The following is a 6,450-nucleotide window of genomic DNA, read 5'->3' on the forward strand; positions in this document are numbered from 1 at the left end:
GGGTAAACTCCTTGATTTTCCTTCTAGAGCAATGTTTGTTCAAGTTTATTTTTTTTTTCTTGTGACCCAATTTTGCCCTGTTTAGTTTCTTCAAGACCCAATCCATGATGGCTGCCAGATCATTCCCACAGTCATAGCGGAGAAATGTTGAATGACACTTTGCGAACCATACACAACCCCCAAAACTTGGCAGCCTGCGACCTAAAGACTAATACTTTAAAAACTGTGCTCCAGTGCAGGGTCCCAACCTATGGCAGGATTTTCGATGACACTCTCATTGAATTGAAATATAGTAAAGAAAATCTATTTTAATTACAATGCACGCATTTGCGCCTTCACCTACATTTTGCATATGCGACTCATATATAAATGGAAACCATGTGTTCAGGGCAGGCTGTGGAACGATAAAAACCAACCTCTTGTTATTATATTTTAATTGCAGCGCATGCGTTCCTATGCGACGCACATGCAAAGGGAAAGCATGCGTTCATTGCCGGCCGTGTTATGTTAAAACAAACCTTGTTATTATTAAGTAATATACTGTCCTAAAATGACTCATAAAAGGTAAAAACTTGATGTTCGCACTTTTCAAGACTTTTGGATGAATGAATATGGATTTGTACATCAAAAGGATCGTGCTGTGTCATGCTGTGAAAGTGTTGTGTGCCGTACGTCAAGTGTACAGAGACATTATCAAACTAAACATCAGTCCACATTTAAAAACTCTGATGAGAAAAGTGAAGCTATTAAAAGGCTGTCTCTGGCTTCAAGAAACAAACTAGTTATTTTAATCAAATAATTGGAACCAAAAATAAAGCCAATGAATGTAGTTATAAAATAAATTGATAAAACATTCTTTTCACATATGATACTTTTACAGCCCATTATAAATGGACTACTTTTGATACTATATATAATAAAATTGGTACAATTATGTTGGTACGCAGAACAACATTGTAACATAGGGTTCGCACGATACCGCTGAAAGGTTGCTGACCCCTGTTCTAGGATATTACATAAAAATTACAAAGTTATGTTTATTACCTTTAAACAGAACCAACTCTGTAATAAACAAGGCAAGAATTGGAAGGGTTTCTCAACTGCCAGCTGGTTTTTCACGTACTTTCTAACACTTCTCTGCTTGTTTTAGACAACTTAGTAAGTTCTTCATGCTAATGGTGTACTGATTGCAGAAGACGGACAATATATACAGAAAGAGTAAAAGCCTGTTTCCCTTTTTACAATTTTACTAACCAGTCACTTAATTGTCCCTCATAGGTGACTTACCATTGGTTTCTAAACACAAAATGTTTCTCAAATCTGTGGCTGCTCTTCTCCATTACAATCACTGGCCACAGTACCTCCCTGCCGGTAAGCCAGAATTCCTTTAAAACTAAATTTAGAGCTTAGGTAACTGTTGGCAAGACGGACTTGATGTCCCTTCCTTGTTAACTGGATGGATTTTAGAGTCTAGAGAAGAGGTTCTCAAACTTATTTTGTCTACCACTTTGAGAATCAATTATTTTCTAGCGCCCCCCAAAATTTTTAACTTTACCACATCTTAAAAATCACAAACGCAATCATTACTTTAATTATAGCGTGCCATATGTGTCTTATCCTGTTTCTGAGTTACATAAAACTTACATTTTAAATGAGGCTTTCTAACTAACGGGAGCAATAAAAACGCAATTTTATAATATTTAAAAAGACTTATTCAAATTAAAACAAACATTTCAATTAAAATTTTATAACTTATCTAATGTGAAGGATGAATGTGATGATTTTTAACAAGTTTGTTAATATCAGGTTCGAATTTACTTAAAAACAGCCATAAGTAACCGCGTTTAGGAACATGCAAACGATTCCTCTTTTTAGTTAGCAGCGTTGCCACAGCACTAAATCCACGTTCACACAAATATGACGAGGGAATGCTACCAAAAATCATTGAACAATTGACCACAATCCAGGGTACAATTGTGGGATTGGCTTTTGTAGCCAAAATTCTTGGTAGCCATTTTTGAATTTGATTTTTATTTCCTCGTTCGTTGTCAGTTCTATAAGTTCTTACTCAAGCTGGGATGATCCTGCTGTGTTGACATTTGAAAAAGGATCCAACACCTAGTCCGGTATTTCCAATTTTAAAATGTCCTGGAACCGTTCTTTGAAATCACTGTGGAGGTTCTCCAAATGTTGGCAGTAAACAAGCAAGTTGTCTTTGATGAAGGGTACTGCTGATAAATTAGGGAAATTGTGAAACTCATGTCTGCCGATGTTTTTCTTGTATAAGAGCAGTTTTGCTACAAAAGCAGCAACGATATTTTTGTTTTAATCAAGTTTAAGTAGTCACCTTGAAGTTGGAGATTGATATCATTAAACAATTTATACAGGTCTGTCAAGTACGCAATATCATTCTTTGACATGATGAGGTTGTTGCGCAATTCTGTGTCTTTGTTTTCCAAGAACTCTATCACAGAGTCAAACAGATTATAAGATCGAGTCAGACAAGTACCTCTTGATAGCCAACGCACTTCTGTGTAAAACAGCAATCGGTTGAAATCTTCATCATTAACAACACAAAGCTGATTAAATAATCTGTCATTTAAAGAGCTGTTTTGGAATTTTATTAACTGCTTTGATGACATGTTGCAGTGATTGAAACAGCCGTTCACTCAAATTCCTCGCAACCAAATGTTGTCGATGAATGACGCAGTGAACAGCAAGCACATCTGGAATTTTATTTTTTAAGTACGCTATGAAGCCTTGTGACGATGTGGGTTCTGGCTCCACACTCCCATCTGATTTTTGGAAGCACTTGAACCCAACACCGTCGATAATGAAACCAAGTGAGCTAGTCAGTGAAGGCAAATAAACACTTGAGCAAGGGGTGGTGCAAAAAGTGAATAGTGCTTTTATTTAAAACAGTCAACAAAACAGTGTTCCAATAAATAGACAAATAGAAAAACCAATCCGTTAAAATTCAGAGGTTAAAACATTTTTCAGGAGCAGTCATTAAAATCCACAACAACAAGTTCGATGCTTCTTTTCTGTTAGCGTCTCACCTGCTTATCCCATTTGGGCTTAGCAGCAGGCAAGACGCTCTCTGCAGCTGCCCTCCTCTACACACTCACATACGAGACTGGAGACCTCCCGATCCCTGGCTTCGGTCTGGCACTCATCCCAGTCCCCGAGACTTGATGTCCACCAACGGCCAGGACGCACACATTGGAGAATCCACTACCAAGCCTCCCGACTTCCACTGCCTTTCTGTGGCCTTCTGTGGCTCGTCGTTTTCACCTGGTCACTCCCGCTACCTGGTCGCTCAGCGGGAGCAACATCAACTCAAACGCCTGGGTGTCGGCCTAACACCCAGCTTCCTCGCAGCTGCCCACGAGCACTCGATCGCGCGCTCACCACACGCTCCCCGTGTCTGTTTCTCCTGCACCTCCTGCTTCCTCACTCGCTCCCTACAGCCTCCGTCTTTTCCTTATCTCGTTCATTTTTTTTCATCCTCCTTCTAAAACCGACTCGCTTCTTTTTAAAATGACGAGGGGCCATCAGAGCTGTAGCATTAGCCACGGGAGCAATCACGGATGCGGGCAGTTCCTCACCTGTGCACTTGGTGAGAAACGCCCACATCGCCGACTGCCCCGCGGCTCGCTACAACAACGCCCCCCTCATGAAGCCGTCTCAATGATTATTTATTTAAATATGGCCTTTACTCAATGAGCTGTGGACCTGAGCTCCAGTTGCATTGGGTTGGCAGTGGTGTGGAGCCTTCCCATGCAACTGGAGTTTTATGGGGGGTGTATGTGGTATAGCGGGTCCACAGCTCACTGTGCAAAGGCCACTCATTTTAAATAAATGGTCACCGCGCTCATGGCTTAGCGAGGGGATGTTGGGCCATATCGGGCCGTGGAGCGATCCGTAGGGTGTGGGCGTTTCTCACCGAGTGCACAGGTGAGGAACTGCCCACATTCGTGATTGTCCAATGGCTAATGCTGCAGCTGCTGTGGCCCGCGTCATTTTAAAAAGCGTGAGGCGGCTGAGAGGGAAGATCAGAAAAAGGAAAGAAAGGAAAAGAAGACAGAGGTTGTAGGGAGCGAGTGAGGAAGCAGGCGGTGCAGGAGAGACAGACACGCGGTGCGTGCGTGTGGTGAGCGTGCGATCGAGCGCTCGTGGGCAGCTGCGAGGAAGCTGGTTGTTAGGCCGACACCCAGGAGTTTGAGTTGATGTTGCTCCCGCTGAGGAAAGCGACGAGCCGCAGAGGGCTGCGGAAAGGCAGCGGAAGTCGGGAGGCTTGGTGGTGGAGTCCCCAATGTGTGCGTCCTGGCCATTGGTGTAAACTAAGTCTCGGGGACTGGGATGAGTGCCAGACTGAAGCCGGGGATCGGGAGGTCTCCAGTCTCACGTGTGTGTAAGAGGAGGGCAGCTGCAGAGAACGTCTTGCCTGCTGCTAAGCCCTAACAGGATAAGCAGGTGAGACGCTACCAGAAAAACACTGGACTTGTTGTTTTTCCTAAAGAACATTTTAAACCTCTCGTTTTAAAGGATTGTTTTTTCTATTTGTTTGTTTTAACCTCCACGTTTTCTTTTAATGAATTATTTATTTAAAGAACTTTTGAACTGCACTTTATGGACACTTTTGTTTTTGATTGTTTTGAATAAAAGCACTTTGCACTTTCAACCATCCCCTTGCTTAGATGTTATTGCCTCCGCTGACTTGCTCACTCGGTTTCATTATCAACGGTGTTGGGTTCAAGGGTTCCCAAACAGCCACGTGAGTGAGGAACCAGAACCCACATCGTCACAAGCCTTTGTGACGCCCTGTCATAGTCGGAGCGCCATCTTTAGCGGCTGATATAATATTCTTCCAGGGAATTTCTTTCTCATCACAAAACTTTTCTAGTGTATTAAATATGGTTTCTCCGGTTGTATCTGTCTCTAAATTTCTAGCAAATAATAGTTCTTGACATATTTTCTCATCTTTAATAAACCTCACGTATGACAACAATAGTGCTTCATTAGCTGGTAAAGTGGACTCATCCAACTGAATTGAGAATTGACTAGTCTTCAGATGATTGCACAATGAGTCTTCAATATTTTCAGCCATTTCATCAATTCGTCTTTGCACAGAACTATTGCTCAAAGGAATTTTTTAACAATATCTGCCGCTGGTTTATGGAGCACAGTAGTTATTACTTCTTTTATTGCCGGTAAAATTAACTCTTCTCCAATAGTGTGTGGTTTGCCTGTTTGAGCAATTAGCAAAGAGATATTGTACAAGGCTCGAAGTCCGTCATCGTCTTGCTTAGAAGCTGCTGAAAAAAGTTTTGATACAGTTGGCTGAGCTATGTACTTCTTTTCCAGGTCATGAAAATAGGCCACATTTTTTTCTTTCTTATCTGGATGCATTTTATTCAAATGATCTTGTAGCCTAGAAAGCTTCATCCGAAAATGTTTTTTGACAAAGAAGGCACATAGGCAAAGATGTATTTGTGGGATTTTCAACAAATCCGTATTTAATATATTCCACACTGTATTGCCGTCTCTTCTTATTTGCTTCCGACATGGTTTTGTCTTTACAAATACGTGAGTAAAGTATTGAGCTTAAAAAACTTTCTAACGATTGCACGTGAAAACGCTAATGAAAATAAAAGAAGTATTACGCGCTCTTATATAGGATTAAAATACAGCACACACCGACAGGGATAAAACAAACATGCACAAACTTGCTTACCTCATTCGACGGAATTCGTACTGAGCAAGTTAGAACGGTAACTGTCATTTTTATCGAAAATAAAAAATATCAAATTAAAAAATGTCGAAATTTTAGTATAAATAAAAAATTGGTTTAGGGGTTAATGTAGGGCTAAGATTAATTTTTTATTTATATGAAAATTTCGACATTTTTTAATTCAATATTTTTTATTTTCTATATTTTTATTTTCGATAAAAACAACCGGAATCAGTTAGAATAAGTATCGATGATCTGGCCGCTTGATACAGGATTGCACAAATCGCGTTATTTAATAAAAACTTGTTAAAACTTCATTGCTCATGGGCTACCTACAAAAGCCATGATAAATTATTTATATTTATACAATCAAACAGGACAGGAATAAGAACGGAATAATCGATGTAGTATAGTAGGTAGGTTTTGATTTTAGTTTAAATTTTTAAATATTAGAAAAAAAACACAAATCAGCCATCGCCCCCCTAAACCGCTTCAACACCGCCCAGTTTTCTCTAGGCCCTTTAATGCCCCCCTGTAGGCCTCCAGCGCCCACAAGGGGGCATTATCGCCCACTTTGAGAAAGACTGGTCTAGAGTCTGCTGAAGGTTAACACCTTTTTCTGACAGTAGGTGGAGCTGCTCTGTCTTCATGCTTTATTTGAAGGGACAATAAGCTGAGAAGACTACCGATCCATTGATGTAACTGTACCAAAGGGT

The 6,450-nt window shown here is 40.6% G+C and overlaps 1 pseudogene; it reads right to left on the reverse strand.

Annotated features, from left to right (window-relative positions):
* Window positions 1–1,756: 1,756 nt before the first annotated feature.
* On the reverse strand, window positions 1,757–5,569 carry LOC120529914 (annotated as a pseudogene).
* Window positions 5,570–6,450: the final 881 nt, after the last annotated feature.

The sequence above is a fragment of the Polypterus senegalus genome, chromosome 5, assembly GCF_016835505.1.
Source record: "Polypterus senegalus isolate Bchr_013 chromosome 5, ASM1683550v1, whole genome shotgun sequence".
Classification (NCBI taxonomy): Eukaryota; Metazoa; Chordata; class Cladistia; order Polypteriformes; family Polypteridae; genus Polypterus; species Polypterus senegalus.